General features: G+C 43.6%; 1 non-coding gene across 1 annotated transcript; it reads right to left on the bottom strand.

The window, feature by feature from the left end:
* Positions 1-21,466: 21,466 nt before the first annotated feature.
* Positions 21,467-21,541, bottom strand: Trnas-cga (transfer RNA serine (anticodon CGA)). The gene has a single exon. It is a non-coding gene; the product is annotated as a tRNA-Ser (tRNA).
* Positions 21,542-22,615: the final 1,074 nt, after the last annotated feature.

The raw sequence follows: 22,615 nt of genomic DNA, 5'->3' as shown, positions 1-22,615 counted from the left end.
CGTGAGACGACGCTTCATCCAGTCCCAAACATGCTCAATGGGGGACAGATCCGGAGATCTTGCTGGCCAGGGTAGTTGACTTACACCTTCTAGAGCACGTTGGGTGGCACGGGATACATGCGGACGTGCATTGTCCTGTTGGAACAGCAAGTTCCCTTGCCGGTCTAGGAATGGTAGAACGATGGGTTCGATGACGGCTTGGATGTACCGTGCACTATTCAGTGTCCCCTCGACGATCACCAGTGGTGTACGGCCAGTGTAGGAGATCGCTCCCCACACCATGATGCCGGGTGTTGGCCCTGTGTGCCTCGGTCGTATGCAGTCCTGATTGTGGCACTCACCTGCACGGCGCCAAACACGCATACGACCATCATTGGCACCAAGGCAGAAGCGACTCTCATCGCTGAAGACGACACGTCTCCATTCGTCCCTCCATTCACGCCTGTCGCGACACCACTGGAGGCGGGCTGCACGATGTTGGGGCGTGAGCGGAAGACGGCCTAACGGTGTGCGGGACCGTAGCCCAGCTTCATGGAGACGGTTGCGAATGGTCCTCGCCGATACCCCAGGAGCAACAGTGTCCCTAATTTGCTGGGAAGTGGCGGTGCGGTCCCCTACGGCACTGCGTAGGATCCTACGGTCTTGGCGTGCATCCGTGCGTCGCTGCGGTCCGGTCCCAGGTCGACGGGCACGTGCACCTTCCGCCGACCACTGGCGACAACATCGATGTACTGTGGAGACCTCACGCCCCACGTGTTGAGCAATTCGGCGGTACGTCCACCCGGCCTCCCGCATGCCCACTATACGCCCTCGCTCAAAGTCCGTCAACTGCACATACGGTTCACGTCCACGCTGTCGCGGCATGCTACCAGTGTTAAAGACTGCGATGGAGCTCCGTATGCCACGGCAAACTGGCTGACACTGACGGCGGCGGTGCACAAATGCTGCGCAGCTAGCGCCATTCGACGGCCAACACCGCGGTTCCTGGTGTGTCCGCTGTGCCGCGCGTGTGATCATTGCTTGTACAGCCCTCTCGCAGTGTCCGGAGCAAGTATGGTGGGTCTGGCACACCGGTGTCAATGTGTTCTTTTTTCCATTTCCAGGAGTGTATCTTAATGAGTTAGTACGTAATTCACAGCCAACTGACACAAACATTTAAAAACTATGACTATAAGCACTGAAAAACTAAAAAACTCCAATTAAAACAGAGCGTCAAAACGTTTCTGATGATCTTATAGGAGATCGTTCTGGTCAAAACTAAACAAAATAGAGTCCTATAAACGTATTTTTAAAAACGAATACTTGTGAAATATGGGCCATTCTGTCCTATGACAGATACGTGTCTGTTTACACTACACGGTATGCTCAAATTGCTTAAGTTTCTTCTTAGATATCTTTCAGTCCTCGTTTCGAGGAAACCGCGAACTCCTGCAAACACAATTTTTCGTTTTCCGGTTTAGTCGTATAGGATACTGCAAAGTGTGCACATTGTCGATCGATGTGGAACCACCAGTGCCTTTAAATGTCCTTATAGCCAAAAATCCAATAGATTAAGTTCCGGTGAACGGGCCGGCTATGATAATCGGCCAGTTTGCCACTCATTAAACATTTGTGTTAGGTACTGTCGTATGAAGCGTACAATACGGGATGGCGCCCCGCCGTGCATAGAGTGCATGTGTTGTTTCCCTGTAACTGTAACATTCTCCAACTGTACAGGTAATTAGTCGAACAGAAATTCGTGACAGACATCACATTTTAAGTTGTTTGCTAACGCGTATGGAGCTATGAATCTTCTACATACGATTCCTGCCCAGACATGCAAGGTATTACGGAATGAACAGTAAATATTATAGGAGGTGGTTCAACATGCTAATTCGAATAAGATTACTTGTAACGGTCACATGCTGCAGACAGACTCTGGAAGGTTTTCTTTGGTAACAAAGCTCTGCTAGCCCTATCTCCCTGCGCTGCTGCATCAGGACGTTAGCTATTGTCCTGTAAAAGGTACGTCACGGAAATACATATGCTGTGACGAAACTGGAACTCTATTTGCAGCACGAAAACTGTCAGGAACTTTATTTACCTAGCCGCCACTCATCAAGAGAAAATCAATTGTAGCTCGCCAACACCACATGGCTCCGATAAAACAATTCGTTGATGAGGCGCGATTTACAGCGACAAAATTTTGCCACTGCGTTACACTATTACAAAAGTAAGTATGTTTTGTTTCACTATGTCGTCGTGATAGCGGCAACTTAATATTGAAGATATATTAGCTTTACCAAATACACTAAGATCAAGTATACTGTTCATATGTTTATTATTTCCCTTATGTTTTCTTTTTTGTAAATGCATTAATATGTCCTAGATATTTCATTCCCACTATACCCCATGCATCACTGTTGCCAAGTGATTAAAACGGAAAGCAAAGCAGTGTGTTGTAAACGCATCCGCTGATCCAACTCTCGCTGTACGCTTTCATGCTAAATTTCCTTGTATATTCGCTTTTTGCCTTACAAGGCCAGTAATCGTAACTAAAATTTTGTATATATTAATTACACATATACATACTGAATTGTTTAAGTATATTCAAATTTTATAATTAACATTTTAACATTGCGAGAAAGGAAACAAAACATCAGAACATAAGAAAGCTAGCAGCAGCAGGATTCGAACCCTTGTCGGTGAACTGCTAGTCTACATACTTGAGCACTCAGTGTTACGTGAACTTCTGCTATAAAATACCTCATACTGTACAAGTAAATCTTCAGAGAGTGTTTTACCTTTTCCTATGGACTACTGAGGCGAAATATTCTAGCAACCTGAAAGGGGCATCTACACTCCTGGAAATGGAAAAAAGAGCACATTGACACCGGTGTGTCAGACCCACCATACTTGCTCCAGACACTGCGAGAGGGCTGTACAAGCAATGATCACACGCACGGCACAGCGGACACACCAGGAACCGCGGTGTTGGCCGTCGAATGGCGCTAGCTGCGCAGCATTTGTGCACCGCCGCCGTCAGTGTCAGCCAGTTTGCCGTGGCATACGGAGCTCCATCGCAGTCATTAACACTGGTTGCATGCCGCGACAGCGTGGACGTGAACCGTATGTGCAGTTGACGGACTTTGAGCGAGGGCGTATAGTGGGCATGCGGGAGGCCGGGTGGACGTACCGCCGAATTGCTCAACACGTGGGGCGTGAGGTCTCCACAGTACATCGATGTTGTTGCCAGTGGTCGGCGGAAAGTGCACGTGCCCGTCGACCTGGGACCGGACCGCAGCGACGCACGGATGCACGCCAAGACCGTAGGATCCTACGCAGTGCCGTAGGGGACCGCACCGCCACTTCCCAGCAAATTAGGGACACTGTTGCTCCTGGGGTATCGGCGAGGACCATTCGCAACCGTCTCCATGAAGCTGGGCTACGGTCCCGCACACCGTTAGGCCGTCTTCCGCTCACGCCCCAACATCGTGCAGCCCGCCTCCAGTGGTGTCGCGACAGGCGTGAATGGAGGGACGAATGGAGACGTGTCGTCTTCAGCGATGAGAGTCGCTTCTGCCTTGGTGCCAATGATGGTCGTATGCGTGTTTGGCGCCGTGCAGGTGAGCGCCACAATCAGGACTGCATACGACCGAGGCACACAGGGCCAACACCCGGCATCATGGTGTGGGGAGCGATCTCCTACACTGGCCGTACACCACTGGTGATCGTCGAGGGGACACTGAATAGTGCACGGTACATCCAAACCGTCATCGAACCCATCGTTCTACCATTCCTAGACCGGCAAGGGAACTTGCTGTTCCAACAGGACAATGCACGTCCGCATGTATCCCGTGCCACCCAACGTGCTCTAGAAGGTGTAAGTCAACTACCCTGGCCAGCAAGATCTCCGGATCTGTCCCCCATTGAGCATGTTTGGGACTGGATGAAGCGTCGTCTCACGCGGTCTGCACGTCCAGCACGAACGCTGGTCCAACTGAGGCGCCATGTGGAAATGGCATGGCAAGCCGTTCCACAGGACTACATCCAGCATCTCTACGATCGTCTCCATGGGAGAATAGCAGCCTGCATTGCTGCGAAAGGTGGATATACACTGTACTAGTGCCGACATTGTGCATGCTCTGTTGCCTGTGTCTATGTGCCTGTGGTTCTGTCAGTGTGATCATGTGATGTATCTGACCCCAGGAATGTGTTAATAAAGTTTCCCCTTCCTGGGACAATGAATTCACGGTGTTCTTATTTCAATTTCCAGGAGTGTACCTGCTTCTAACCACATAGTGTGAGCGAAATCGGCGGTTCCCATCCCACGCCCTCCCCTTGTTGGATGTAAATTCGGAATAGGCCCATCTAACTCTTCACCTCTCACTTTCTCTTCCAAATACCTACTGGAAAAGGGCGTCTTTAACTGATCAACTACAGAATTTGACATGTTGCTTGCACAATACTTTACACGCATTTTTGGAGAAAAATATTGACCTGACGCTGGAGAAACCTTGCACTGTTGATGCCTTCAAGGATGACGTCACATAAGAACATGCGCAGTCCAAAAAGAACATCTGTATCCCTTCTCTGAGTTGACAATACCATAGCTGGCCTTGATTTCAGTATCTGACGTTGGTTTCTACAAAACATGTTTTCATACCGACACACATTCAAAGAGAAATAGCATAATCTAATTTTAGTGTGATATTTACTGTGTGCTGTACGCAATTTTGAAAGATATAACCGCCATTTGACTGTACGACAGGTTTTATTTCACAATCAAGTGTTACATCTGCAACACATTAAAGCACAATAAAAATGCAAGTATCAAAGATATGAGAAAAACGGCAAGGCAATTAGTTAAAGCAATAGATGGGCTGCATGATTTGTTCTCTTACTTACGCATGATAAATCATTAGACTCCAGCAGAGCCATAGCTACTGTCAAAACAAGTATCTACGGTTATATGAACGAATTTTGTCAAAAGTAAACGCGAGAACATTTGTGTTATATGCTAATTTACTGACAATCAGCATGACTCACTTGACGTAGTTGTGGATTAAAAGAGATGACCAAATCACGGGTTTTAAACTTTGCTACGCTGTCTGTAAGAAACCACTGACATAAAAATAAGGGATACGATCGTTAGAGATCATCATAAAGGCATCCCAGTTTGCACCAAGCGATCTGTGGTATCTCATGAGAACAGATAGGAGGCTCTTTATTATAAAAGCTGGTTACGTTATCTTTGAAGTGGGTAGAGGATGCCAGTCTTTACACAATATGACGAGATGAACCAACTTCCAGTGTGCATGTAAAAACGCGCCTTACAACATCGTAATTAAAGATACATAGAAGTAAAATCTTGCAACAGTGACATTTTTGATACACTGTGAATTATGCAATAAACATTAGCATATGATCACCGGCCGCCATTGTATTTCCTACATGTAATGAAAGCACACCGCACAAATTACTTCAGGTATGCTATATACAACTGAAGCCACTCTTTAGCGATTAAATACTTTAGAGCTACCAATCTGCAGGACTGTTGATTTCTGCATATCACCCACTGTTCCAAATAGTCCGAGACATTTCCTATAGGATTAGGATCGGTTGATTTAGAGGCCCATTTGTGGTACGACAGGTGCCTGACTGCTCGTCACTCCAGGAACGTACTATGCTTGAAGGACTTTTTCTTTTTTTTTTAAATAGAGGTGGAGACCCTCCACGCCCACACTGGCATGATGGCCAACACAAAAGGTCTACTGCCATCTCTGCATAAGGGTTAGTGTTCACTAAAAGTGAGGTGTTGCAGGATGTGGTTCAAATGGTTCAAATGGCTCTGAGCACTATGGGACTTAACATCTATGGTCATCAGTCCCCTAGAACTTAGAACTACTTAAACCTAACTAACCTAAGGACAGCACACAACACCAAGTCATCACGAGGCAGAGAAAATCCCTGACCCCGACGGGAATCGAACCTGGAAACCCGGGCGTGGGAAGCGAGAATGCTACCGCATGACCACGAGCTGCGGACCAGGATGTGGATACTGCGATGGTTGCATACGTCTGGTTAAGGTTAACCATTAATACGCGCTCATCTGGAGATAGATTGGGTCGAATTCGAACGAAAGGTAGCGGTTTGAAGGGCAGAGGAAAAAAAGTGCCAAGGCAAGAGCCAAGGGAAAAAAACCTCTGCGATAGTTAGGTCGGGTGGTAAGAGCAGTAGCTGATGTCTTGCTGCCTGATATAGGTCGTGCAAGGGTAGGCTTTGTTAGTAGTGGGTATCATGCATGTCGATACCTTTGACGTTGTGCGGTGGTGTTGCTCGGAGGCTGCTGCTGGGTGCCGGTGTAGAGCTCTCGTTCAGCGTCAGGAACCTGCAACACTTAGATTTATTATCGTTTTTGTGTCCGAGAGGTCATACACTCCTGGAAATTGAAATAAGAACACCGTGAATTCATTGTCCCAGGAAGGGGAAACTTTATTGACACATTCCTGGGGTCAGATACATCACATGATCACACTGACAGAACCACAGGCACATAGACACAGGCAACAGAGCATGCACAATGTCGGCACTAGTACAGTGTATATCCACCTTTCGCAGCAATGCAGGCTGCTATTCTCCCATGGAGACGATCGTAGAGATGCTGGATGTAGTCCTGTGGAACGGCTTGCCATGCCATTTCCACCTGGCGCCTCAGTTGGACCAGCGTTCGTGCTGGACATGCAGACCGCGTGAGACGACGCTTCATCCAGTCCCAAACATGCTCAATGGGGGACAGATCCGGAGATCTTGCTGGCCAGGGTAGTTGACTTACACCTTCTAGAGCACGTTGGGTGGCACGGGATACATGCGGACGTGCATTGTCCTGTTGGAACAGCAAGTTCCCTTGCCGGTCTAGGAATGGTAGAACGATGGGTTCGATGACGGCTTGGATGTACCGTGCACTATTCAGTGTCCCCTCGACGATCACCAGTGGTGTACGGCCAGTGTAGGAGATCGCTCCCCACACCATGATGCCGGGTGTTGGCCCTGTGTGCCTCGGTCGTATGCAGTCCTGATTGTGGCACTCACCTGCACGGCGCCAAACACGCATACGACCATCATTGGCACCAAGGCAGAAGCGACTCTCATCGCTGAAGACGACACGTCTCCATTCGTCCCTCCATTCACGCCTGTCGCGACACCACTGGAGGCGGGCTGCACGATGTTGGGGCGTGAGCGGAAGACGGCCTAACGGTGTGCGGGACCGTAGCCCAGCTTCATGGAGACGGTTGCGAATGGTCCTCGCCGATACCCCAGGAGCAACAGTGTCCCTAATTTGCTGGGAAGTGGCGGTGCGGTCCCCTACGGCACTGCGTAGGATCCTACGGTCTTGGCGTGCATCCGTGCGTCGCTGCGGTCCGGTCCCAGGTCGACGGGCACGTGCACCTTCCGCCGACCACTGGCGACAACATCGATGTACTGTGGAGACCTCACGCCCCACGTGTTGAGCAATTCGGCGGTACGTCCACCCGGCCTCCCGCATGCCCACTATACGCCCTCGCTCAAAGTCCGTCAACTGCACATACGGTTCACGTCCACGCTGTCGCGGCATGCTACCAGTGTTAAAGACTGCGATGGAGCTCCGTATGCCACGGCAAACTGGCTGACACTGACGGCGGCGGTGCACAAATGCTGCGCAGCTAGCGCCATTCGACGGCCAACACCGCGGTTCCTGGTGTGTCCGCTGTGCCGTGCGTGTGATCATTGCTTGTACAGCCCTCTCGCAGTGTCCGGAGCAAGTATGGTGGGTCTGACACACCGGTGTCAATGTGTTCTTTTTTCCATTTCCAGGAGTGTATATCGGATGCACAGTGTAGGGTGATGTTGGCGGATTGTTTGTGCGTCAGTGGGCGAGCTCCTCAGTGTCCCTGCTGTGAACTGTTGGTCGGCTCTAATAGCAGCTGGCAATTACCAGTCAGTGTTGCTGATATGCAGGGGCTTTCCGACGTTTGTCGCTTGTTAGTGTATGTTAGTTTACCATAGGTGGCTATGCCACAGCTAGTAGTGCCTTTGGCCGCTTGTGCTTCCACCCATGGTTGTGCTTGAATGACGGTGAACACGGCTTTTATAACCCATGGAGCTGTGGGAGAAAGTCAACAGACCGTCGCAGAGAATGTTTTAATCGGCATCCTTTTTCATGTTCATAATAATCAGTATGAATAGGCCCAAGTATGGTATGAAAAACACGCTCAAAACGTCAAAGAACTACGTGCAGACTAAACTACACACAACACACACTACGGGTTAAACGCCACATTACGCTGTAGTCACATTTGATTCTGAACCTCATTTGCTATGATAGAAGCGTCTGATTTGCCACTGTCCGTTTTCTGCGTAAAGATGTGAAGTGGTATATACTACCGTGACCAAAGGCCATTTGCGAAGTACCCAACAGCCAAAGGTAGGGACAAGTGCTTTGGACAGCCCTCGAGCCATGGACCACTTGTACACTCAACAGGAGAATCCCCTTAGTGCCACTACCCTGCAGTACAGGGTCATAAGTGCGAATATTGTACACTTCCTGCTACTTGGGCAAATAGAGCTAATCAGCTGGTTGTTTTTGCACTTGGTGTGGTCTACAATGGGTTTGATGCCACATATGGAGATACCATTAGTTCATGAGCGGTTCCTCGAAAAACCCCACAAAACGGTTTTTTTATTGTGCTTTCGCCATCACCGGCGCACCAAAACCAAAACGGCTATCCACAGCAAATTTTACAATATATTTCTATAACCCCTATGTCGAACAACCTTGGAAATTGCCTTTATATCTTTATCCGTTTCCGAGATACTGAGATTCAAAGTTATCCTACTTGTACACGTAAAATATGCAGATAAAATCTGGTGTGTTGCGCATATGTACTTTAGAAACTGACGTAGTACGGAGAAATATACTGTAAAGTGTCTCCGTTATCACCTGGGAACCCCATGTTGTAGCACTGAAGGACATGCAAAATATAGTTTTCACATTAAATCCGGTCTGAAGCGTAAAATTAGTTTTGCGTTATTTCAGTTTCACATAAGTAAACTATCTAAATTTTACTGAAAAATATCGTTCTTTTCATATGAGTTATATGCCCTGCTGTAGCAGGGAGAAGAAGAGAAACAGTGGAAAAATGCTCCTAAAAAACTGTGGATATGTTCCTGTTTCTTTAAAAGACTCTTACTGAAAAGTGGGGTACCAGATGCCTCATTTCGAACGTCCTCAGCACCTTTAAAAATTTTCCCAAAAGTTTTCGCATGCGAACATATTCGCACTTTTCTATGCTGAGTGAGAAGGAGACAGTGACACTGGCAAAGATACGGAAAAGTAGTAAACGCTAGAAGATAGTAGACAGTGGTTGTGATATAAAAAGTGCGAATGGGAATGGCAGTGTGAGAGAAAGAGAGGGAGAAAGTTGTAGCGGAACGTAGTTGACAGCAACAGAACAATGCTAGGAAAAGAGTGAAGGAGACAGCGACGGGGAACGGGAGGGGGAGGAACAAAGAGAAACAGAAAATGGAAGTGGGTATGAGCCAATGAAAATCAGGGACAGGGTATATGATAATGACAATAAGGAAGAAAGATATAGTGACAGCGAGAAGGGACATCAGCAGTAAGAAGGAAGGAAAGACATATAAGCAGTAAGAGAGAGCGAGAGGAACACAGTGGCTGTGAGAGGAGACTGCAGTAGTTGAACAGAACGAAGGGGTCTGTGATTATGGCACAGGAGACATTAACAGAAAGACACAAAGAGGCAATGATAATGAGTTGGGCTGATTGAGTGAGTGAAAAAGTGCAACTGGGAGTGGATGGGTTTCAACGACTAGATCGAGGGACTAGCAGGCGTGATGAGTTACAGTTAGGGCAGCTTGTATGAGTCTGACGTGAGCTGCATGTTAAGAAAGCGCGAATATGTACGCATGCCAACATTTTTGGGAAAAATTTTAATGGTCCTGAGGAAGGTAGAATGAGGCGGCTGGTACCCCTCTATCTTTCAGTCAAATAGCTGTAACACATACACGAGAGTGACCACAGTAAATGTTTTACATGTTATAATTCGGTGGAACCTTTCGTGACTAGTACCTAAAAATGTATAGCAAGCAAGTAATAACAAACGTAGCAAAATGCGTCGTTACACCAGTGTAAATATATGAAGCCAACCCTTTCTCATTCAGGAACGCAAGAACGCCATGCACACTGTATAGGAACACTGTACCACTTACTAACAACACGTATGTCGTGAGTAGTACGGAGCAGTGAATAAACTTGCAGCAGTCACGTAGCATCAGCCAACAACAGTGATGTGTGTCCAATTCAGAGCAGCGAGCAGACTGATGTTACGATTTTCAGTTGACAGGGAAACTATATGCCGATAGGTGGCACTGTGATAATCATACTTTAAATAAAGTTTTTTAAACATAATGTTTAAAATAATATGTACTATAATGTTTCATCGGTTTGTGACAAGCAAAATATTTCCTATACTCACTTTTGTGAATAATCATATGTTATATCAATGACAGTATGTCTCCATCCAATACTGTAATTAAACACTGCATTCATTTCACTAACTGGTGTACATTTGCCTCAATTTACCTCTTGTTAAATTCACCAGTGTGCTGTACACTATTTTGCTCTAATTTGCAATTTTCTGTAGTATTTCAGACCTGAAGATGGCTGTCTGCTCAACCGAACTAGTAATCAATGATACTTAAAATACTGGGATATGGACTAGTAAAGGATTTTATATCAAAATCTTTAACGTTTAATATTTTCTTGGATCGGTTGTCTCTACCACAACCCGTCTAAGGAAACGGCAGAATCGTTTCGGGTTTGAAACAGATTGTTACTGGCACCCGTCTTTTATGATCTTTCTACGAACATGGTTCTCATATCCTGCTATAAGGCTGCGAGTGATACGCCATTCCTTGCATACACAATAGATATTCCCCGATGATACACCAACAAATCGGTCAGTTTAATTCACGGCGTGGTCATGGGCCCGTCAAAAAGTGGTAACTTCTTTCAGTCACGTGTCCTGCCTCCACGGTCACCTATCATACTGTGCTGATTACATTGAGCCGACTGCCGAGGAACACAATATTTCACTTCCATGAGATACAGAGACGGTGGTAGGTCGTGAGCCTTGCGGCGTGGTCGATGCCTAGTGAGTTGTACACGTCCTTGCTCATGAGAGGGTCTGTAATTGGCGGCCTTTGGGGAGGAGAGACATGTTCCGGTGGGACACATAGTCGAACTTGAGCGGTCGGTGCAAGCGGACGTGCAAAACCCAATATACGTGTTTCTTCGGGAGGCGTGGCCAGTATTTACGGTGCAAGCATATTTCTAATGCAGTGATGAGGGGCAGCCTTGTGGGTCAGAGGGGCGTTGCAGTCGACACGGTGTGCTTGCCGTTACGTATGCTAGCCCGGGCTGCTGCATCAGTCCCGCGACTTCCCTGGGATCCCTGCTCGTGTCCACAGCCCCGAGAGTGCCGCCACTTACTCCACGGTGAGCATCGTTTGCGAGAATTCTCGAAAAACTCGTGTCTTGTTTCGCTGGAGCAGCTAGCTGCCTGTCTCGACGCGTGGTTTGAAGTCTGCAGTCGTACCGTCATTTGGCGATCGACTGATTCTCTGCTGAACGAAGCGCCAACGCATGCTCACCTCGCTCCCGTAGAGCATTTGTTTCGCCTACTGCACTTTGCTCCTCTTAAGAAAACTGTGTGCACAGTGTTTTAACTTAAGATGTAATGACTGTGACATGTGTTTTGATTTTAAGACCTAGCGGGCTAGGTTATGCTGTAAGCGGGATCATATATAGAGCTGTGTCCGATAAAGAAGACAGGTCCGGTCTGCCTTGTTGCAGCCATCCCGTTTGTACTTAGTGGCATAGCCGGTGATTCGTGGTGCTACGGCCACCTTGCTAACAGCCAATAGTAGATTATATTTAAAGGTTTGAAGGTTCTAACATCTGCTACGTTTCTGGTTGAATTGTTCCAACAGCTGTTTTCTCAAGATAACTGAAGTGCTTAAAATTTGTCAAGACTGTCTGGTTATCCTGTAACCGTTCATATACCGACGATGACGTTCTTGTGGAGGTAATTTTGTGGAGGCTAGTTTTACGTTTGTTAAGGTGGTTTTATGTTTCCTTTGTCTACTGCTTTAATAATTTTTGCAATTTTCTATGCCCGCATTTGTATTCGTCTGAAGTGTGGTGTCATCGAGGGCGACAAAAGGTTTACACTTTTGTCCTTGCAACTTTCTGACACTGATTTTTGTATTTGTTAAGGTGGTTGTAACGCTTTCTGTTTTATTGTTCTAATAATTTTTGAATTTTGCCTCACTGGCATTTGTATTTACCTTGTCATTGGAGCGGGCGAAAGGTTTAATGGTGCGTCCTTGCATACTCTAAGATGGTTTTGCTATGTGTGCCGTAGTTGCACCACTTTGCTTGTCTAGTTGGGGTCGGGGACTAGGGCCCGAGGTCTACTTCTGAATCGACTGCGCCACCTGCGGGCTCCCGCTAAGGCTCGACGTCGGCCTGAACAATTGTACTTTATTTTTGTTTGACATACTTACTTACTTGCTTCTTGACACATTGTTACAGATTACTGTGACGCTCGTGTAAAATTGCACTCCTTAAAGTTCGTTGGTTCTAAAGAACAAAGACGTTGTTCTTCTTTAAAGTTTATGTTGTTCTAAAAAAAATAATTATTAGTGCTTTGGGTTCTTTAAAAGCTTGTGTTGTTCCAAAGAAAGGACAGATTTATGCTTGGACCTTGTATCATGTTACTAAACAATTTCGATGTTCAATAAATTGGTTATAAGGATTGGTAAGTAACAACCGATGTTCAGTAAATATCCCAGCCCTTCCTCTAGGACCGGACTGTTGGTGCCCTTTACCTTGGTATACGTCCTTGTTGACCATATCAGACAACATGGCCCCATGGTACGAGTTTTACCCCATCCATAGTGCCACATAACGACCCATGGGCCAAAGGGGTTGAAATACTTGTATGGAGTGGCACTTCTACAGAGAGACATTTTTAAGGAGCCTAGGGCTCTCGCTGGGATAAACTGTTTTCAGCAGGTACAGACACACTAAGAAGTTGTAAGTATCCTGTTTGTATGTTGGCAGCGCTATAGACTGTATTAATATCGCTGACAGCGCTCTGCACCCTCGGCAAGAGACTCTGTGGTTGGACGGACTAGCACTTAGCGAGTGGATAGTGAAGTGTATGCATATGTTTTTCTTAGTGGAGTCTCTGTGTTGGTAGGATATTATTGCAAAATGAGATACAAGAAAATGAGGATAGATACTGTTGGTAATGTTTGGATGGTGGATTTATTGACAACTATATAATTTTTGGAACTGGATATCACATTAATAAAGTAAACGTTTCTAAATACATTGTTTGCTCTTCAACAAAAATATTTCTTTTGCTAATCATTAGCCTCCTAGTAGTTAGTCTATAGTAGTTAGTTGTTGTTGTTGTGGTCTTCAGTCCTGAGACTGGTTTGATGCAGCTCTCCATGCTACTCTATCCTGTGCAAGCTTCTTCATCTCTCAGTACCTACTGCAACCTACATCCTTCTGAATTTGCTTATGTATTCATCTCTTGGTCTCCCTCGGCGATTTTTACCATCAACGCTGCCCTACAATACTAAATTGGTAACCCCTTGATGCCTCAGAACTTGTACTACCAACCGATCCCTTCTTCTTGTCAATTTGTGCCACAAACTCCTATTCTCCCCAATTCTATTCAATACCTCCTCATTAGTTATGTGATCTACCCATCTAATCTTCAGCATTCTTCTGTAGCACCACATTTCGAAAGCTTCTATTCTCTTCTTGTCCAAACTATTTATCGTCCACGTTTCACTTCCATACATGGCTACACTCCATACAAATACTTTCAGAAACGACTTCCTGACACTTAAATCTATACTCGATGTTAACAAATTTCTCTTCTTCAGAAACGCTTTCCTTGCCATTGCCAGTCTACATTTTATGTCCTCTCTACTTCGACCATCATCAGTTATTTTGCTCCCCAAGTAGAAAAACTCCTTTACTACTTTAAGTGTCTCATTCCCTAATCTAATTCCCTCAGCATCACCCGACTTAATTAGACTACATTCCATTATCCTCGTTTTGCTTTTGTTGATGCTCATCTTATATCCTCCTTTCAATACACTGTCCATTCCGTTCAACTGCTCTTCCAAGTCCTTTGCTGTGTCTGACAATTACAATGCCATCAGCGAACCTCAAAGTTTTTATTTCTTCTTCATGGATTTTAATACCTACTCCGAATTTTTCTTTTGTTTCCTTTACTGCTTGCTCAGTATACAGATTGAATAACATTGGGGAGAGGCTACAACCCTGTCTCACTCCCTTCCCAACAACTTCTTCCCTTTCATGCCCCTCACCTCTTATAACTGCCATCTGGTTTCTGTACAAATTGTAAACAGCCTTTCTCTCCCTGTATTTTACCCCTACCACCTTTAGAATTTGAAAGAGAGTATTCCAGTCGACATAGTCAAAAGTTTTCTCTAAGTCTACAATTGCTAGGAACATAGGTTTGCCTTTCCTTAATCTTTCTTCTAAGGTGAGTCGTAAGGTCAGTATTGCCTCACGTGTTCTAATATTTCTACGGAATCCAAACTGATCTTCCCCGAGGTCGGCTTCTACCAGTTTTTCCATTCGTCTGTAAAGAATTCGCGTTAGTATTTTGCAGCTGTGACTTGTTAAATAGTAGTTAGAATCTTTTTATTTAGCTGGCTGTAGTCGCTGCTTGCTGTAATTGCTGTAGATCGTGTTATGAATATTTTCTGTGAGGTTAGTGACTTATAAAAGAAATGGCGTTCGTGATTGAAATAAGTTTAGGCAATTAACAGTGTTGGAGGTAGTTTCATATTTCTTAAATTTCGTACTTTTTTGGATTTTTATTATTGTTAGGATTTCTTTCAGGGCCATTCTTTTGCGTTAATTATTGGAAGTCATGTTGTCACTGTATAGCAGTCAGATTGCGTTAGCCTCTATGTTGTGGATAATAAATGAATAGTTTAAGCTTGAGTTATCCTTGTCAGGGAAATTTCTGTAGGTCAGTGTTTAAATGATAAAAATAAGTAAAGACGTAGTTTCAAAGTCTAGCAGCGTAGCATAGCGTGCTGTAGTCTACGAAACGTGTTGTTCTGAATTAGTTGCAATATATGCTGAAACTATTTATGGAATGTCTCGTCGGTGCTTGGAGGAATGTAGAGATATAAAAGCTTGAATACATGGTACTGATGTTCGACAAGTATATTTATTTAATAGTTCGTTATGAATCGGCTTTCCGCTTGCTAGGCTAACGTCAGATGACACTAAACAGATAGTACACACAACTTCAGGGGGATGTCATAGTTGTACAAAGTTTGTTTTTCAAACTTATGTCTCATTTTACGATTATATATCGATACATAACACAAGCATCATGTAATTCCCAAAGAAGCTCTGAACAAATAAAACTTATCTTACAGTATATTCAACAAGCATACTAGCTAATAATGAGGAAAATATTAACTGGCTCCTGCTCCTTTAGTAAGTGTGGGTAATGGAACTGTGTTTGGTCATTAAGGACCAGGTCAGGATGCTTTGACCAGTGTTTATAAATAGCCTCAATCTCTAGTAGTGATACTATTCTGTCTTCAGTTCCTCTATAGAGAACATTCCTTACAGCGTTACAAAAATTACATTCATTAAGATCATCTTCAGCAAAGGTTGAATCTTTTTATTTCAGTCTCCAACATCTTTCATAATAAAGTAGTCTAGTAGTAATACCCCTGTTTCATTGATATACACATAATTTGCGACAGAAATTGCAGAAAATCCTATAAGTTCCATTTTGTTCGAACGGTTGAATCTTAACTTTACTGCTAAAGATAATGTTGGCAGCGGTATTCCTAGTATAAAAAGCTCAAGTATATTTCCTGAATTTTAGTTTGCTGGCAAGTACCTGTGATGCCCAACCTACATACTCATATAGCATGGGGGCCTGGCCATTTGTTACCAGTATGGTTTAGTGCCTTTCGAAGAGGATACAGAAGTGGTATTATCTTCTATATCTTCTTGCTACTGCGTATGTTGTCAGTAAGGTTAGGACTATCACCATTGCTGTATGCTTTGTCTTTAATTATTTTCAGTTCATTTCCAAAATGGTCAATGGTGTAGATAGCAGGTGGTCCACCTTGGAGTGGAAGGCTGCATTTTGTGGTTAGGGGATGCTGGGATGTAGCAGGTGTCTGGAGAGGTTGCTTCCCTGAATATCTTTAATAAATGTTATTGCTTACTACCGTCAATGTTAAAGTCTAAAAAGTTGATAGTCTCCTCCCACCTCCATTGGAAACTTGATTTTACTGTGGTGTGAATTCAAATTGTCTGGTGGTACCTACCCAAATGTATAGTACCTCATCCACATACCTAGTCCAGTATTGTATTTTAGACCTTAATGGCTCTTTATCTAAAAAAGTTTGTTCAAAATATTCTACAAACATTTGAGCTATAGGGGTCTCAGTGGTGATCCCTTTCCTAACCTATCTGACAGAGCGTACCGTGACTGTTGACACTGGAAGTAATTTTACTTTCAGCATATATCTCTTAAACCCTCCGTTACCATTGGAATTTCTTCTGGTTTTATATAACAAAACTGTTCAAATTTCCGTAGCCTCCCCAACAAGAATACTGGAAACCAGTCTGCTGACATTAAACGAGACTAACTTAGCACTAGGTGGAATGAGTAGTTTCTTCACTAATGGAAGTGCAATAGGTAGCCATTTCCAAATTTTGGTTGAAATCTAGTTTTTGTTTTAATTAGTGAATCTAACCCCATAGCTAGTAATTAGCCAAATATATAATTATAAAATATTTAGTCAAGATGCTGAAACCAAAGACACTGAAGGTCTTATTGGAGTACGTTCTTTGTGAAGCTTGCCGGGCGGAGTGGCCGAGCGGTTCTAGGCGCTACGGTGTGGAACCGTGCGACCGCTACAGTCGCAGGTTCGAATCCTGCCTAGGGCATGGATGTGTGTGATGTCTTTAGGTTAGTTAGGTTTAAGTAGTTCTAAGTTCTAAGGGACTGATGACCTCAGAAGTTAAGTCCCATAGTGCTCAGAGCCATTTGAATCATTTTTTTTTTTTTTTTTTTTTTTTTTTTTTTGTGAAGCTTACGTAACCCACACAATCTGGGCGCTCTTGGATTCATCTTCATGTTCTGAATCACTACCAGTAAATATGGCCAGCACTTTCATCTTTGAGTATACGGTAATACAAGCTCAATTAGTTCAGAGATTCTTTGAGTATTATATTATGCTTGTGTTTTCTATCGAATATAGACGTAAAATGTCACATATCTTTGATAAATAATCTTTATACAGTTATGAATTTCCGCTGATACTGTGTGTTCTGTCTGCTCATTATTAAGTTATCTGACAATGGCATAGGAAGCTGAAAGCCGTTTCATCACGAACTATTAAATAAATATTATTGTGGAATATCAGTACCGTATATTCTAGTTCTTAATATGTTGAAACGTTGGAAAACTGCGGCCAGTCACTTCTTTATGAGACTTTAAACGCGTTTGATCATCATACAATGGACAGAGAATGAATGGATATAGCTGTATTTCCTTTGCCTACCTTTCCGCTGGACAGAATTTTGTATTCGCGACCCAGCAATACAGATTTTGATTCAGAGAATCTCTCAAGGGAAATGCCGCGATAAATTCCAAGAAGAGACATGGCCGTCGAGACAGCCTTGTCGACTTAATTAGCGAATATTTCACAAATTGCGGGAGACATTTAGTACACCTTGTGTCGTTTCCGGGGAACACATCAATGAGGTCATCTCTTTTCGTGTCGCATCAAATTTATGTACAAAATTTACAAACTTTCTAATGAGTATAACGACCACTATATTTCCTTAGAATATTTACATAATTTCCAATGATTGTTACGTTTTATGCCTCGCTGTAATTTCTGTGCGTAGGCCACACTAGTTAGAAATTATCTTAAGTTGCTGTCGGCTTTAAGTCTTTCTAAGGCCTTTGCAATACTCGCTTCAGTATTAACTGCTGAATTATTTCTTTTCCCATATAAATTTAAAACTATTCTGTGAAAGTGTGGGCTGTGGTGTTCTGGGTCTACTCAAAGACTTTTTTCCTAATCAGTAAACATTTAATTGAACTTTTGATATTAATGTATTTATCCTTCACTGAGACTTTATAAGTGCAATGGCGCCTTTCACAGCAATCCACATATTTCCTGGCATACGCTCGTTATAGAGCCATTGATTCACAAAGCAGCCTTAAAATCATTGAAGCATCTGGTTTCCAGATGCGCTTTCCTGAATACACAGTCAGCCATCACCCAACATTTCCAGAGGAAGATGTGCTACAGCTGAGGACTTTCTTATGTGACAACGCATTTCCTCGTTTCCGTTATAGGCAGGAACGAGGCCACAACATTGAACTTGTTTCCTCGAACATTGATTAAAACGATAATTGCAACCCACGGCATCTATTGCTAGAAACAAACTTCTAGCTGACAAGCCGATATCAATTTCGAAGGCCACCATGACGCAGCGTACCATCGAGGCACGTTAGTTTTAATTGCTTTGGAAAGCGATCTTAAAAGTTCTCGCATTTTGTACGTAGAACACTACTCATCAGTCAGAGATGAACTGCAGTACCGAATTCACGGGGAAAAAGCCACGTACCACTGTCTTCTTAAAATATGTCAATTGAAAATCAACCAGGCCAAAACTTAAATAAATCAAAGTAATAAACAGATGAAAAATACTTATAAGCTAAGAAATATGTAAATAACAATTATAGTTAATAAGAAAAATGTTAAGAAAAATGTTTTGTAAAATTTATTTAAGTTCTTTGCATATCGATGGTGACAGTGAAGTACCCACACCAAGCTCTTTGTTGGCGGGAGAGCCAGCGTGGCGAGAAGCGCGCAGAATTGTCGATTGAACACTCTTGAGTCAACCTTTGTGCAGTGAAGTTGTGTTTAGAGACAGAGCGGTGTGCCTGTTCGCCACCAGCTATATGTTACTTGAAGAATACTATAATTATATAGTTGGTAATTATTCATGAATTATTAAAAATCGACGTCATGCAGACATCAAAGGTATTTAAGCGCTAACTGCATATTGTAAGTTCGTTGTTACGTTTCTAACCTGTTTTATGTAGACGATCACCAAACTTAAGTTTTATAAATTGAATCATTGTAAAGAGTTAAATATTTATATTCTATCATTTTCAGAATAGATCAGTTTATCTAAGTCAATATCGTATTATTTTTCTTTGAACGCAGTAACCACAAGATTTAACTTTTGTTGAGTTTTCTCAATTTTTTTATTTAATAATGACATTGAATTTTGCACCAGTAACTTCAATCAAAAAAAAAAAAATGAATAAGAAGTACAGTTTTAGCTCACATATTTGCTACGCTAGTAAATGAATGCCAATCCAAATAATTATCAACAATAGATCAGAGCGAGTATATTCAGACATGCAGTCAGACGACGTTATCCAGAGGCGACCCTGTAAAATAAAAGGTAAGGAAAATATATATGTATGTTTTCAGGTTCACTGTATAGACAACCAATACTAAGGGCTACGGCGTAAGCTTTTCTGTTCCCGTCGAAATAACCTTCTTTTGATTTGTCACATTAATATTGTTACCAATAAAGGCACAACACTGTGTACGCTATAGACTATCAGATCAGACACGTTGTCAGAAGCAAGTCCAGACAGGAAAGTTCAATTATCTTTCTTTCTTTCATTAGACGGAAAGTAAGTTAAATTATTTTATTCTAGACGGGAAGGTTATCGTCTGAACGCATTAAGTTCTATCATTATTTCTTTTATTTATTCGACGGGAAGGTTTCAGTCTGTCAATGAACTGGTGCGTAGACAGGGTACTTTGCACAGGAAGTGGCCTTTCCCAGTTGTACGTGCGAGGCAGCGATGAACAGATCGGCGTACCCTACTTCTGAAGCGTCTTGTTCCGAAGTCCACTGTTTGAAATCTTAATAATGTCACAAACTTGTGACTAACATTCAAGCCAGTGTGCTAGTTAAGATTACATCCTGGCATTCTCGAAATGCAAGTTACTTTTCCTTCCGTCATATCTGTACGGTCCTTCTTCGTAGGTGTGCTGTGACATGTAGTTTTGCGAGCAATATGTGAACGTCAGCCACTGCGAAGAGAATTCTACGACAAAGATTGCTCTCCACTTTCTCGCGTACACATGGCGAATGTCAGCTCTGCGGTTTAGTTAACCACCATTCTTTTCTGATTCTTCCTGTAGAAACTATTACAAGTGTATAATGAAACTAGCGGTCATTATCTCCCAGCTTTTCCCGCCTACTGAGGAGTTGAAAATTCTGGCGCTTGCAAGGAACAGCTGTTCACGTTGCCGCAAACAATGCATTCATTGTTCAAACGGCTTTGTGGGAATCCATGCGTGACGACTGGCAATAGGCGCTATATTTGATGCGTGATATTTCCAATCTAAGCCTTTGACGTTTCCAAATCACGAATGCTATCAGAATTCAGTTAATTCCCCCTGTAATAAGGAAAAACGAGCTCGTTTCTGCCGGCGGTTCTCTTTAGATATCGCTAGAAGATAGCTAACGAATACACACATTTTCCCTGGAAAGCGAGTGCATATTGACAGTTCACTTACTGTGAAGTCAGACTTTTTTCTAATTATGTTAGCGAGACCACCATCATCAGTGATCGTTTCTTAAAAATTTCCGGCAGCTTCTCTAAAAATACGTGCATCGGCGTTGCGACTATCAGGCTTTCGTGCATTCGCATAAAACCGCGCCCTGGCGGTATTGCGCACCGTATCTGCTGTAATTAGAGGAAAGATAAACAGACAGCAGGCTGGAAGGCAACAGACCACCGCCATAAAAGTGCCTCTGAAACAAATTACTCTCATTTGTAGCAGATAAACGCCCTAGCCCTGAAAAACTGCAGAGTCTGAAATTCACTGTTTGTTCACCACTCCCGACAACAGGAACGGTGCAACTTTGCGGAAGAAATATGCATTCTCGTGAGCCACAATCTATATGAGAGATGCCTATTATGTTTGTAGAAACGAAAACTATATATTGATCCTGAGCTGTGCAAATTATTAATGGATAATTTAACGGAGCGAAGTTATGGGAGTGAATGACTGCAATAGATTTACTATGAATTATATATAAGGACTGCAATGACTGCAAAAGCACAAGTGACTGACACCGAATACAAAAGATCATCTGACTTGTGATCTATATTGCCTCGTATGAAGACTGAATAATTAAACACAAAGGAACTAGAATGAGAATTTTCACTCTGCAGCGGAGTGTGTGCTGATATGAAACTTCCTGGCAGATCAAAACTGTGTGCCGGACCGAGACTTGAACTCGGGACCTTTGCCTTTCGAGGGCAAGTGCTCTACCATCTGAGCTACCCAAGCACGACTCACACCCACTCCTCACAGCTTCATTTCTGCCAGTACCTCGTCTCCTACCTTCCAAACTTTACATAAGCTCTTCTGCGAACCTTGCAGTACTAGCACTCCTGGAATAAAGGATACTGCGGAGACATGGCTTAGCCACAGCCTGGGGGATGTTTCCAGAATGAGTTTGGAAGGTAGGAGACGAGGCACTGGCAAAAGTTAAGCTGTGAGGACGGGGCGAGAGTCGTGCGTGGGTAGCTCAGATGGTACAGCACTTGCCCGTGAAAGGCAAAGGTCCCGAGTTCGAGTCTCGGTCCGCCACACAGTTTTGATCTGCCAGGAAGTTACAAAGGAACTTACTTACTACTATTTAAAAACAAGCAAACCGGACAATGTTTCTGACTACATGAAGACAACCATATCATCTACTCTGTTTTTCTGTATCCAACCACACTTTAAACACCCTAGTAGCCCTATGGAGTAAGCGGGCAAAAGGCGCCTACCTGTAATCTTGTTTACAGCGCACTGCACACTGGATCATTAGCTGTCAGAAAAGCGATGCTCAGAAATGATTGTTGCCAGTAACTGTGCAATGGACTAGCTTGGTAGTGACCACGACGTTGCCATACTTTTGCGTTCTTAATCTGAATATTTTACTAATTCTTGTACTAAAGTAAAAGTTTAATCTTCAGACAGAAGGTCCGTTTTAACAAAAAATAGTCGAAGGTACACACATAGGCGGCATGTGGCTAATAAGTGCGAAGAAAATCATCAGTACCGCTCAATGACACAGAAGAAGAGGAAAATATGAGGGCATTAGTCAGACGAAACAAATTCGTATTCGAATTACTTTTAGCTATGTGCACATACGTTTATCACAATTTGCTTATAGTGCACCCGAGGACATTGCATTCGCGTATAAACGACATCTCCTTCTACAAATAAACTCACGAAGTCTGCTTTTGTATACATGTTTGGAAATAACATGACTAATAAAATACACGAGATATATGTGCAGGTATTTCCATAAATCGAGCTTACAGGTATTCTGTAGTATTCTACATACATACTCGCCAACATGACTACGATTTTC

The sequence above is a fragment of the Schistocerca nitens genome, chromosome 7 (assembly GCF_023898315.1).
Source record: "Schistocerca nitens isolate TAMUIC-IGC-003100 chromosome 7, iqSchNite1.1, whole genome shotgun sequence".
NCBI classification, from domain to species: domain Eukaryota; kingdom Metazoa; phylum Arthropoda; class Insecta; order Orthoptera; family Acrididae; genus Schistocerca; species Schistocerca nitens.
This window is presented reverse-complemented; position numbering and strand designations above follow the sequence as displayed.